The 14336-nt window shown below is 42.8% G+C and overlaps 1 non-coding gene across 1 annotated transcript; it reads right to left on the reverse strand.

The window, feature by feature from the left end:
• Positions 1-722: 722 nt before the first annotated feature.
• Positions 723-830, reverse strand: LOC148576675 (small nucleolar RNA R71). Its single transcript, XR_015903566.1, has one exon. It is a non-coding gene; the product is annotated as a small nucleolar RNA R71 (small nucleolar RNA).
• Between the last annotated feature and the right edge of the window lie 13506 nt (positions 831-14336).

Below are 14336 nucleotides of genomic sequence, written 5' to 3' on the forward strand. Positions count from 1 at the left end.
TTTATTTATTCATCTACTAACACTTTTCTCCCATCCAAAAAATTCGAACACCACCTCCCTCTCTGTGTTCGAGTTTTTCCTCTTCTCTTCTTTACATTACATTCTTTTCTTCTTCTACTCACATAAAGGAACCTCTCCTTACTGAGGCAAAGAGGATCCCTATTATTTTCTATTTTCTTCTTTTTCATATGAGCAAGAGCAAGGACAAGAACACTCTTGTTGAAGCAGATCCTGAACCTGAAAGGACTCTGAAAAGGAAACTAAGAGAAGCTAAAATACAACAATCCAGAGACAACCTTACAGAAATTTTCAAACAAGAAGAGGAGATGGCAGCCGAAAATAATAATAATGCAAGGAGGATGGTTGGTGACTTTACTGCACCTAATTCCAATTTACATGGAAGTAGCATCTCCATTCCTGCCATTGGAGCAAACAATTTTGGGCTGAAACCTCAATTAGTTTCTCTGATGCAGTAGAACTGCAAGTTTCATGGACTTCCATCTGAAGATCCTTTTCAGTTCTTAACTGAATTCTTGCAGATCTGTGATACTGTTAAGACCAATGGGATTGATCCCGAGGTCTACAGGCTTATGCTTTTCCCATTTTCTGTAAGAGACAGAGCTAGAGTGTGGTTGGACTCTCAACCCAAAGATAGCCTGAACTCTTGGGATAAGCTGGTCACGGCTTTCTTAGCCAAGTTCTTTCCTTCTCAAAAGCTAAGTAAGCTTAGAGTGGATGTTGAAACCTTCAGACAGAAAGAAGGTGAATCCCTCTATGAAGCTTGGGAGAGATATAAGCAACTGACCAAAAAGTGTCCTTCTGACATGCTTTCAGAATGGACCATCCTGGATATATTCTATGATGGTCTGTCTGAATTAGCTAAGATGTCATTGGATACTTCTGCAGGTGGATCCATTCACCTAAAGAAAATGCCTACAGAAGCTCAAGAACTCATTGACATGGTTGCTAATAACCAGTTCATGTACACTTCTGAGAGGAATCCTGTGAGTAATGGGACGCATCAAAAGAAGGGTGTTCTTGAAATTGATTCTCTGAATGCCATACTGGCCCAAAACAAAATATTGACTCAGCAAGTCAATATGATTTCTCAGAGTCTGAATGGAATGCAAGCTACATCCAACAGTACTCAAGAGGCATCTTCTGAGGAAGAAGCTTATGATCCTGAGAACCCTGCAATAGCAGAGGTGAATTACATGGGTGAACCCTATGGAAACATCTATAACCCCTCATGGAGAAATCACCCAAATTTCTCATGGAAGGATCAACAAAAGCCTCAACAAGGCTTTAATAATGGTGGAAGAAACATGTTTAGCAATAGCAAGCCTTTTCCATCATCCACTCAGCAAAAGACAGAGAGTTCTGAGCAGAATCCATCTAGCTTGGCAAATATAGTCTCTAATCTATCTAAGGCCACTCTAAGTTTCGTGAATGAAACAAGGTCCTCCATTAGAAATTTGGAAGCACAAGTGGGCCAGCTGAGTAAAAGGGTCACTGAAACCCCTCTTAGTACTCTCCCAAGCAATACAAAAGAAAACCCAAAAGGAGAGTGCAAGGCCATTGAATTGATCATCATGGCCGAATCTGCAAGGGAGGGAGAGGACGTGAACCCCAGTGAGGAAGACCTCCTGGGACGTCCAGAGATCAATAAGGAGTTTCCCTCTGAGGAACCAAAGGACTCTGAGGCTCATCTAGATACCATAGAGATTCCATTGAACCTCCTTATGCCATTCATGAGCTCTGATGAGTATTCTTCTTCTAAAAAGAATGAAGATGTTACTGAAGAGCAAGTTGCCAAGTACCTTGGTGCTATCATGAAGCTGAATGCCAAATTATTTGGTAATGAGACTTGGGAAGATGAACCGCCCTTGCTCACCAATGAACTGAGTGATCTGGATCAACTGAGATTGCCTTAGAAGAAATAGGATCCTAGAAAGTTCTTAATACCTTGTACCATAGGCACCATGACCTTTGAGAAGGCTCTATGTGACCTTGGGTCAGGGATAAACCTCATGCCCCTCTCTTTAATGGAGAAATTGGAAATCTTTGAGGTGCAAGCTGCCAGAATCTCACTAGAGATGGCAGACAACACAAGAAAACAGGCTTATGGACAAGTAGAGGACGTACTAGTAAAGGTTGAAGGCCTTTACATCCCTGCTGATTTTATAATCCTAGACACTGGGAAGGATGAGGATGAATCCATCATTCTTGGAAGACCCTTCCTAGCCACAGCAAGAGCTGTGATCGATGTGGACAGAGGAGAATTGGTCCTTCAACTGAATGAGGACTACCTTGTGTTTAAAACTCAAGGATCTCCTTCTGTAACCATGGAGAGGAAGCATGAAAAGCTTCTCTCACTGTAGAGTCAACCAAAGCCCCCACAGTCAAACTCTAAGTTTAGTGTTGGAAGGCCACAACCAAACTCTACGTTTGGTGTTGAACCCCATATCCAAACTCTAAGTTTGGTGTTGGGAGGTCCCAACCTTGCTCTGATTATCTGTGAGGCTCCATGAGAGCTCACTGTCAAGCTATTGACATTAAAGAAGCGCTTGTTGGGAGGCAACCCAATGTTATTTAATCATTTTCATTTTATTTTGTCTTTGTTATTTCATGTTTTATTAGGTTGATGATCATGTGGAGTTACAAAAACTACAAAAAATCAAAAACAGAATGAAAAACAGCATTGAAAACAGAACACCCTGGAGAAAGGGCTTACTGGTGTTTAAACGCCAGTAAAGAGTATCTGGCTGGCATTTAACGCCAGAACAGAGCATGAAACTGGCGTTAAACGCCAGAAAGAAGCAGCATTCTGGTGTTTAAACGCCAGGAATGCACCCCAAAGGAAAACTGGCGTTCAACGCCAGAAACATGCTGCAGACTGGCGTTGAACGCCCAAAACAAGCATGGAAGTGGCGTTTAACGCCAGAAACATGCTGCAATCTGGCGTTAAACGCCAAGATTGCCTACAGAGGGCGTTTACACGCCTAATTGGAGCAGGGATGATTAAAGTCCTTGGCCCCACTGGATCTGTGGACCCCACAGGAGGCCCACCTACTTCTTCTCTCCTCTTCACACCTTTTCATAACTCTCTTCCCCAAATAACCCTCACCAATCAACTCAATCAATCTTTCCAATCACCTCTTCACCACTCACCTCCATCATCTCTTCCCCAAAAACCCCACCTACCTTTAAATTCAAAATAATTTCCCTCCCAAACCCAACCCTAAATGGCCGAACCCTAACCCCTCCCCACTCCTATATAAACCCCTCATTCCTTCTTCATTTTCACACAATACAACCCTCTTTTCTTCCCCTTGGCCGAATCCACCTTCTCCCTCCATCTCCTCCATTTTTCTTCTTCTTCTACTTCTTTCTCTTTTCTTTTGCTCGAGGACGAGCAACCATTTTAAGTTTGGTGAGGTAAAAGCATTGCTTTTTGTTTTTCCATAACCATTTATGGCACCTAAAGCCAGAGAAACCTCTAGAAAGAGGAAAGGGAAGGCAATTGCTTCCACCTCTGAGTCATGGGAGATGGAGAGATTCATCTCTAAGGTTCATCAAGACCACTTCTATGAAGTTGTGACCAATAAAAAAGTGATCTCTGAGGTTCCTTTCAAACTAAAAAAGAATGAGTATCCGGAGATCCGACTTGAGATCCAAAGAAGAGGTTGGGAAGTCCTCACCAACCCCATTCAACAAGTCGGGATCTTAATAGTTCAAGAGTTCTATGCAAACGCATGGGTCACTAGAAACCATGATCAAAGTGTGAACCCGAACCCAAAGAATTGGCTCACCATGGTTCGGGGGAAATACTTAGATTTCAGTCCAGAAAATGTAAGGTTGGCGTTCAACCTACCAATGATGGAAGAGAACGCACGCCCCTACACTAGAAGAGTCAACTTTGATCAAAGGTTGGACCAAGTCCTCATGGACATATGTGTGGAAGGAGCTCAATGGAAAATTGACTCAAAAGATAAGCCGGTTCAACTAAAAAGGCTTGACCTCAAACCAGTAGCTAGAGGATGGTTGGAGTTCATTCAACGCTCAATCATTCCTACTAGCAACCGGTCTGAAGTTACTATAGACCGGGCCATCATGATTGGGGAGGAAGTGGAAGTTCATGAGATTATACCTCAAGAACTCTACAAGGTGGCGGACAAGTCCTCCAACTTGGCAAGGTTAGCCTTTCCTCACCTCATTTGCCACCTCTGCAATTCGGCTGGGATTGACATAGAAGGAGACATCCTCATTGAAGAGGACAAGCCCATCACTAAGAAAAGGATGGAGCAAACAAGAGAGCATGGACCTCAACATGAGCATGAGGAAATTCCTTACTATGAAATCCCTGAGATGCCTCAAGGGATGCACTTTCCTCCACAAAACTATTGGGAACAAATCAACACTTCTCTAGGTGAATTAAGTTCCAACATGGGACAATTAAGGGTGGAACATCAAGAGCACTCCATCATCCTCCATGAAATTAGAGAAGATCAAAGAGCTATGAGGGAGGAGCAAGAAAGACAAGGAAGAGACATAGAGGAGTTCAAAAGCACCATTGGTCCTTCAAGAAGAGGAAGACGCCACCCTCACTAAGGTGGACTCATTCCTTAATCTCCTTGTTTATTTATTTTCCTATTTTTCGATTTTTATGCTTTATGTTTGTTTATATTTTTGTCTTCATGATCACTAGTATTTAAGTGTCTATGCCTTAAAGTTATGAATGTCCTATGAATCCAACACCTCTCTTGAATGAAAAATGTTTCAATTACAAAAGAACAAGAAGTACATGGTTTCGAATTCATCCTTGAAACTAGTTTAATTATTTTGATGTGGTGACAATACTTTTTGTTTTCTGAATGAATGCTTGAACAGTGCATATGTCTTTTGAAGTTGTTGTTTAAGAATGTTAAATATGTTGGCTATTGAAAGAATTATGAACAGGAGAAATGTTATTTGATAATCTGAAAAATCATAAAAATGATTCTTGAAGCAAGAAAAAGCAGTGAATACAGAAAGCTTGCAAAAAAAATGGCGAAAAAAATATATAGAAAAAAAAAAGAAAAAGCAAGCAGAAAAAGCCAAAAGCTCTTAAAACCAAGAGGCAAGAGCAAAAAGCCAGTAACCCTTAAAACCAAAAGGCAAGGGTAATAAAAAGGATCCAAGGCTTTGAGCATCAGTGGATAGGAGGGCCTAAAAGAATAAAATCCTGGCCTAAGCGGCTAAACCAAGCTGTCCCTAACCATGTGCTTGTGGCGTGAAGGTGTCAAGTGAAAACTTGAGACTGAGCGGTTAAAGTCAAGGTCCAAAGCAAAAGAAGAGTGTGCTTAAGAACCCTGGACACCTCTAATTGGGGACTTTAGCAAAGCTGAGTCACAATCTGAAAAGGTTCACCCAGTTATGTGTCTGTGGCATTTATGTATCCGGTGGTAATACTGGAAAACAAAGTGCTTAGGGCCACGGCCAAGACTAAAAAAGTAGCTATGTTCAAGAATCAACATACTGAACTAGGAGAATCAATAATACTATCTGAATTCTAAGTTCCTATAGATGTCAATCATTCTGGACTTCAATGGATAAAGCGAGATACCAAAACTATTCAAGAGGCAAAAAGCTACAAGTCCCGCTTATCTGATTGGAGCTAAGTTTCATTGATATTTGGGAATTTATAGTATATTCTCTTCTTTTTATCCTATTTGAATTTCAGTTGCTTGGGGACAAGCAATAATTTAAGTTTGGTGTTGTGATGAGTGGATAATTTATACGCTTTTTGGCATTGTTTTTAGTATGTTTTTAGTATGATTTAATTAGTTTTCATTATATTTTTATTAGTTTTTAATCAAAATTCACATTTCTGGACTTTACTATGAGTTTGTGTGTTTTTCTGTGATTTCAGGTATTTTCTGGCTGAAATTGAGGGACTTGAGCAAAAATCAGATTCAGAGGTTGAAGAAGGACTGCAGATGCTGTTGGATTCTGATCTCCCTGAACGCAAACTGGATTTTCTGGAGCTATAGAACTCCAAATGGCACGCTTCCAATTGCGTTGGAAAGTAGACATCCAGGGCTTTCCAGAAATATATAATAGTCAATACTTTGTCCGAGTTTAGATGATGTAAACTGGCGTTCAACGCCAGTTCCATGCTGCATTCTGGAGTCAAACGCCAGAAACAGGTTGCAAAGTGGAGTTCAACGCCAGAAACACGTTACAAACTGGCGTTCAACTCCAAGAATGACCTCTCCATGTGTAAACTTCAAGCTCAGCCCAAGCACACACCAAGTGGTCCCCGAAAGTGAATTTCTGCATCATTTACTTATTTTTGTAAACCCTAGTAACTAGTTTAGTATAAATAGGACTTTTTACTATTTTATTTACATATCTTTGGATTATCTTTTGATCCTTTGATCATGTTTTGGGGGCTGGCCATTCGGCCATGCCTGAACCTTCATCACTTATGTATTTTCAACGGTAGAGTTTCTACACACCATAGATTAAGGTGTGGAGCTCTGCTGTTCCTCAAAGATTAATGCAAAGTACTACTGTTTTTCTATTCAATTCAACTTATTCCGCTTCTAAGATATTCATTCGCACTTCAATATGATGGATGTGATGATCGTGACAATCATCATCATTCTCAACTTATGAACGCGTGCCTGACAACCACTTCCGTTCTATCTTAGACTGAATGGATATCTCTTGGATATCTAATACAGGGGACCGAGTCCGAGTTATTAGTGTCTTCGTGGTATAAGTTAGAACCCATGGATGGCCATTCCTGAGATCCGAAAAGTCTAAACCTTGTCTGTGGTATTCTGAGTAGGATCTGGGAAGGGATGGCTGTGACGAGCTTCAAACTCGCGAGTGCTGGGCGTAGTGACAGACGCAAAAGGATCAATGGATCCTATTCTAGTATGATCGAGAACCGACAGATGAATAGCCATGCGTGACAGAGCATCTTGGACCATTTTCACTGAGAGGATGGGAAGTAGCCATTGACAACAGTGATGCCCTACATAGAGCTTGCCATGGAAAGGAGTAGGATTGATTGGATGAAGACAGCAGGAAAGCAGAGATCAGAGGGACGAAAACATCTCTATACGCTTATCTGAAATTCTCACCAATGAATTACATAAGTACCACTATCCTATTTTATATTTTATTTATCTTTTACTTATCAATTCATAAAATCAATTTAATCCGCCTGACTAAGATTTACAAGGTGACCATAGCTTGCTTCAAGCCGACAATCTCCGTGGGATCGACCCTTACTCACGTAAGGTTTATTACTTGGACGACCCAGTGCACTTGCTGGTTAGTTGTACGAAGTTGTGAAACAGATATAAGATCATGAACGTGCGTATTGAGTTTTTAGCGCCGTTACCAAGGAATGGAATGATCACGATTTCACTCGCACACCAATCATCAATTCTGACTGGAGCCACTGGAAGCGTCAAATCTTCTCTTAACTGAACCAATTCAGGTTCTAACACATGGCTAGCATCAGGAGTGTACTTCCGAAGTTGCGACACGTGAAACACGTCGTGCAGGTTTGAAAGATGAGGTGGTAGAGCCATCCGATATGCCACCGGTCCAACCCTTTCCAGGATCTGAAATGGACCAATGTACCGAGGATTCAACTTCTTTGCTTTAATTGCCCTACCTACTCCTGTGGTTGGAGTAACCTTAAGGAAAACATGATCTCCTTCCTCAAATTCCAAGGGCTTCTGCCTCTGATCAGCGTAACTCTTCTGGCGACTCTGCGCCGTAATTATCCTATCTCAAATTTTCTTTACTTGTTCAGTGGTCTCAGCTATCATCTCCGGCTCCAACAAGCCTTTCTCTCCAGCTTCATACCAACATAGCGGAGATTGACATTTTCTCCTATACAAGGCCTCATACGGAGCCATTCTAATGCTCGCATGGTAACTATTATTGTATGCAAACTCCACTAACGGCACATACCGATCCCAACTCGCCGGTTGGTCGAAAACACAAGCTCTCAACATATCCTCTAGTGTTTGGATCGTCTTCTCGGATTGACCATCTATCTGAGGATGGTAGGCTGTACTCAAGCTTAATCAGGTTCCGAAAGCTTTTTGAAATGCACTCCAAAACCTCGAAGTGAAGCGAGGATCTCTATCAGAGATTATAGTAGCCGGTATGCCATGAAGTCTCAAAATCTCCTTTATGTACAACCGTGCTAGTTCCTCAAGGGTGTAAGTCATCCGAATGGGTAAAAAGTGGGCTGATTTCATCAGTCGGTCCACAATCACCCAGATAGCATCAAAACCAGTCCTAGTACTTGGCAATCCTAACACAAAGTCCATTGCAATACTTTCCCACTTCCATTGCGGAACCTCTAAAGGTTGCAACATTCCGGAAGGTCTTTGATGTTCAATCTTTACCTTTTGACAGGTTAAGCACTTTGAAACATATTCCGCCACATCATTCTTCATACCCGGCCACCAAAACATCGCCTTTAAATCATGGTACATCTTAGTACTTCCCGGGTGAATGGAGAATCCGCTTTTGTGTGCCTTCTTTAAGATATCTTGTCTCAAAGTGCCAACATCCGGCACAATGATCCTACCCTTGAATCTCCATAACCCATCTTTTTCCTTCCGACACTCTCCACTATTTTCCTTGCTCGATAGTCGGTAACACCTTCCATAACGCTTCATCATTTTCATGAGCCTTTGGAAGTTTAGACTTAAAGTTACTTGAGATTTCTAATCGGCTCAAACACAAAGTTCCAGATACTTCTTGAGCACCAATTTTTAGACTCTCGAATCCCTTGAGCAACTTCTCCTCTTGAAGCATTATCCAAGCCGCATATAACGACTTCTGACTTAATGCATCCGCCACTACATTCGCCTTTCCCGGATGGTAATTCAACTCAAAATCGTAGTCCTTCAATAATTCCATCCACCTTCTCTGCCTCATATTAAGCTCTTTCTGATCAAAGAGATATTTCAAGCTCTTGTGATCGGAGAAGACTTGGAACTTAACCCCATAGAGATAATGCCTCCACACCTTCAAGGCAAACACGACCGCAACGAGTTCCAAATCGTGCGTAGGGTAACTAACTTCATGAGGTCTCAACTGTCGTGAGGCATACGCCACCACATTATGATGCTGCATCAGCACGCACCCTAGATCCTTTAATGAGGCATCACAGTACACCTCAAAAGGCTCGCTCGACTCAAGTAACACTAAATCAGGTGCAGTGGTCAACTTTTTCTTCAATGCCTGAAAGCTATCCTCGCACTCAGGAGTCCAAACAAACAGAGTGTCTTTGTGGGTTAACTTTGTCAACGGCAAGGCTAATTGTGAAAAGCCTTTGATGAACCTTCGATAATAGCCAGCTAAGCCCAGAAAACTCCTTATCTCAGTTACTGTGGTTGGTTGCTTCCAATCTATCACAGCCTCCACCTTAGCTGGATCTACAGCTATCCCTTTCTTACTCACCACGTGACCCAAAAACTTCACCTCACTCTTCCAAAACTCACACTTAGACAGTTTTGCATAGAGTTTCTTCTCCTTTAGGATCTGCAACACGATCCTCAAGTGTTCTGCATGCTCTTCTTCAGTCTTGGAATAAATTAGTATGTCGTCAATGAAGACAACAACGAATTTATCCAGAAACGGACGGAACACTCTATTCATATAATCCATGAATACTGCAGGGGCATTCGTCAACCCAAAAGACATTATAGTGTACTCGTAATGACCATAACGAGTCCTGAAAGCGGTCTTAGGGATATCCTCACCTCTCACCCTTATCTGGTGATAACCGGATCGCAAATCGATCTTGGAGAAAACCCCAGCTCCTTGTAACTGATCCATGAGATCATCAATTCTCAGCAATGGGTACTTATTCTTTATCGTGACCTTGTTCAGCTGCCTATAATCCACACAGAGCCGCATACTCCCATCTTTCTTCTTTACCAGTAACACTGGCACACCCCACGGTGAAACACTTGGTCGAATAAAATTCTTACCCAACAGATCCTCTAACTGAGACTTTAGCTCGGCCATCTCCAACGGTGACATTCTATAAGGAGCACTTGAGATTGGTCCCGCCCCAGGCATCAATTCAATAGCAAACTTGACCTCTCGATTAGGTGGAAATTCATCAATGTCATCGAGAAACACTTCCGGAAACTCACACACCACCGGAATCTTTTCCAACCTTTGATCATCACCCGAAACACCCGCGGTTAACAACAGGATACCCTGACATTCGATTCCGGAACAGTTCACTATCATCGAATTCAAGTAATAATTATTCACCACGGCCGGCCCTTCTGTATCTTCCGGCATAAAGTACACCGACTTTGTAGAACAATCAAGCAGGACATGATTCTCAGATAACCAGTCCAATCCCAAGATAAGGTCAATACCGATCATCGGTAAGCAGATTAAATTATGGACAAAATCACGCTGCCTGAACCTAAACGAAACTTTCGAGCATCCTAGCCTAGTTACCATGGCCTTATGGGTAGCATTATACACTTTTAGGTCATAACCTAAGGTTACGGTCTTCAATCCTAACTCATGGGCTTTCTCAAATGCACTGAATGAATGCGATGCTCCCGAATCAAATAAAGCATTTAAAGTTTGACCAGCTATTTCACAGTTACCTCGGATAAGTGCCTCAGATCCCTCAGCACCTATAGCTGAAGTGGTGAACACCCGACCAGTCTGCTGTGCTTTCCCAGCACCTTGTTTCTCTTTTTTCGGACAATTTGCGGCTTTATGCCCCGCCTTTCCACAATTGTAGCACAAACCCCATCCGGCCTTGCATGGTGCTCCCGGATGGTGACTTCCACACCTAGTACAAGCTTGATCATTCTGAGGCTGCTTCCCAAACCTTTTCTCTTGGGAGTTGTTGCTGTTGGGCCTCTTAAAAGAACCTCTCCTCTTGAAAGGTGGACCTCTAGGTGCAAGGCTCTTCCCTCGGTTCTGTGGGAATGATCCTTTGTGACTCTCTCTCTCAGCAGCCGCCTTCTTCACGCACTCTTCAGCAACTCTACACTTGTTCACCAACTCGGAGAAAGTTCTGATCTCCATTGGTCCCACTGAGCTGAAAATATCACTCCGGAGTCCTCCTTCATACTTAACGCACTTCCATTCCTCGTATTCCACCGGAGTACCTTGACACATACGAGAGAATCTGAACAGCTCCTCAAACTTGTCAGTATACTCAGATACGGACATAGTACCCTGCTTCAGCTGCAATAATTCAAGCTCCTTGGCCGTCCTAGCAGAAGTCGGAAAGTACTTCTTATAGAACTCCCCTTGGAAGACATCCCAGGTGATATAATCGTCACCCTGTTGCAGGAGGCGTCGGATTCCTTGCCACCAATGCGACGCTTCCCCAGTGAGCAAATAGGTAGGAAACTCCACACGCTGCCCTTCAGGTACCACCTGCGCTTGCAGTGCTCGTTCCATGGCCTGAAACCATGTATCGGCCTCAGTCGGGCTAGTGGTTCCCTTGAACTTAGGTGGATTAACCATCAAAAAGTTTGCCAGTGTCATCGGGCCCTGAACTCCACCTCCGTCATTACCATGGTTGTTCATCTGTTGACCAAGAGACTTAGCAGTGGCTTGCATAAAGCAGCCATATTCTCCAACGCAGTCATAAAGTTCACCAGGTCATTAGGGTTAACCTCCGGCGCACGAGCATTAGTACGACCTCTACCACGGCCTCTACCGCGTCCACGAGGCGCCATCTGGTTCCTATACACACCAAACAATCGATATTAAGTTGATCAATCTCAATATCAGAAGTTTAGTGCTTCAAAGTCCCAAATGCATGCTCATGAAAGTTTATGCCAACTATATCAAGTAGATATACTAACAGCACATAACACACATACAAAGAATGCACAGAAGCATAGTCAGTCCGTCCTCTGTTGGTGAATATTTATGGGGGTGAGCTCATCTGGGGCTTTCACAGTGCCTGGCCACCCTGACAACATAGAGTCAAAAGAGCTTCGAGTCTCAACCTGGAGCACGTGGTGGCTAGCCACTGCTTCTTCCCAGGGAAACCCTTATCTTCGATAGTGGAAGTGTAAACATTCACAATTCATTCAACAGCATATATGCATTTATACTTGGCCATAATCATGGCTCTGCCGTAACACGGCAATAATCCAGCCATCCGGCTCAGGGTTAAATCCATAACCAGCCAATTCATTAACAATTACGGCCCTTCGGCCCATGGCATAACAAGCACTTCCACCGCCATCCTCCGCATCTCACATAATCATCTTTGATCCTCATTGATCATTCATTTTTCCCTTGCTTCACTCGCAAGTTACCACATTCACTAGCTCCTTGTCTCATTGCTAGGCATATCATAATGATTTAAGACATAAGTGGTGAGATTGGAGGCTTAAAAGTATGAAATTTGGCTTTTAAAACTCAAAAATCAACTTTGGGATGAAAACAGGGCCACGCGTACGCGCACTCCACGCGCACGCGTGGATGGCCACAAAACTCATCGACGCGCAAGCGTCATACGCGTGGACACGCGGATTGGAAAATAGCCAAACGACGCGCAAGCGTAAGCCGCGCGTACGCGTGGGTGCTCTTGCGCCCCAGGCACAAAACTGGCACAACTCTGGCACAACTCTCGGGAAAATTGCTGGGCATTTGGTGCAGCGCATCGACGTGCCCGCGCACACCACGCGCACGCGTGGATGGTGCTTTCTTGAAGAATGGCACGTACGCGCCAAGTGCGCCTACGCACCGAGGGTCATTCTGCTAAAAATTTTTTAAGTTAAAAGCTGCAGAATTCACAGATTCAACCTCCAATCTTCCGACAGACATAACTTTCTCATTTTAAATCATTTTCTGCCCGTTCTTCCAGCAGCGTGGACATCCCGGATCCAATTTCATTTCTAAACAAGTTTGGTACAAAACGGGGATCCGTAGTCCATGTTATGTCTCGTCAAAACATGCCCGAAAACCATGTTTTCATACAAAACCACAAGGTGCCATTTTCAAAACAAACCATTTTCAACTCTTTTCAAAATCAACCAAAACATGCCAATTTTGCCTTTTTCAAAATCAATCAAAATGTACCAAAATCAACATCAAGACATCCTCAACTCACACATTGACACTTTACCAAAATTCCCAAAAACCACCGTCCAACCATTTTAACACTTCTCAATCAAATGGCTACAGGGCAAACACAATATCATATCACACATCCTTCCTCATCCCAATTTCCAATAATACCATTTCCAAATCAAACATCATTATACATAATCATCATCATACTCACCATCAACATGGTACCACCCACCAATTCAACCTCAATCATTCATCAAGCATATATCACAACATGCAGTTTCTCATATATCACACAATCAAGGCATCAATATTCATAATCACATATATGATAACATCATATATCTCAACCATTCAACAACATCATCAATTCAATGCCTATCTTAGGGCCTCTAGCCTAAGTATTTCCTACCACATTACATATTAGATACGAGAAACTGAGACCATACCTTAGCCGATTTTCCAAGCTCAACCTGAGCACTTCCAAACCACTTGTCCACAAGTTTTCTAGGTCTCAACACCTCCAAGAACAGATTTTTACCACCAAAAATCCCTTTTCAAGCTATCCAAGGTCTCAGTCAAGCCCCAATATTCACATATACACAACCTAAGCCACAATCATCATACCCATACACAACATCTCAATACCCAAACATCATAGAACACCAAATTACACTAGGGTTGAGAATCTTACCACACCCAAGGTCCAAGGAGACAAGATTAACCTTCTCTTTCAAGAGAGTTGGGTCCTATAACATCAAAGAGCCCAAAATCTCAACATTTTTGCTCATGAAACTCGAAATCAAAGCTGGACATTCGAAGAGCAAAACGTGGCTTACCTCAAGATTGATTGTATGAGTTTTGTAGAGCTCTCCGTGGTGAACGTGTGGCCGTAAACGGTGCGACAATCGAAGCTCTAGATCAAAATTTATGGGGGTGAGCTCATCCGGGGCTTTCACAGTGCCCAACCACCCTGACGACATAGGGTCAAAAGAGCTTCGAGTCTCAACCTGGAGCATGTGGTGGCTAGCCACTGCTTTCTCCCAGGGAAACTCTTATCTCCGATAGTGGAAGTGCAACATTCACATTTATCAATGATTTAGCATATACATGCATTCAATCTCATCCAGGGATCAACATCCATCTCAGCCATCCGGCTCACGGTTTAGTCCAGAACCAGCCAATATTCGTATCATACACAGCCATTCTGACTCACAGTTCAATCCAGAACCAACCAA

Source organism: Arachis ipaensis, chromosome B1 (genome assembly GCF_059453495.1).
Source record: "Arachis ipaensis isolate K30076 ecotype BB chromosome B1, ASM5945349v1, whole genome shotgun sequence".
Classification (NCBI taxonomy): domain Eukaryota; kingdom Viridiplantae; phylum Streptophyta; class Magnoliopsida; order Fabales; family Fabaceae; genus Arachis; species Arachis ipaensis.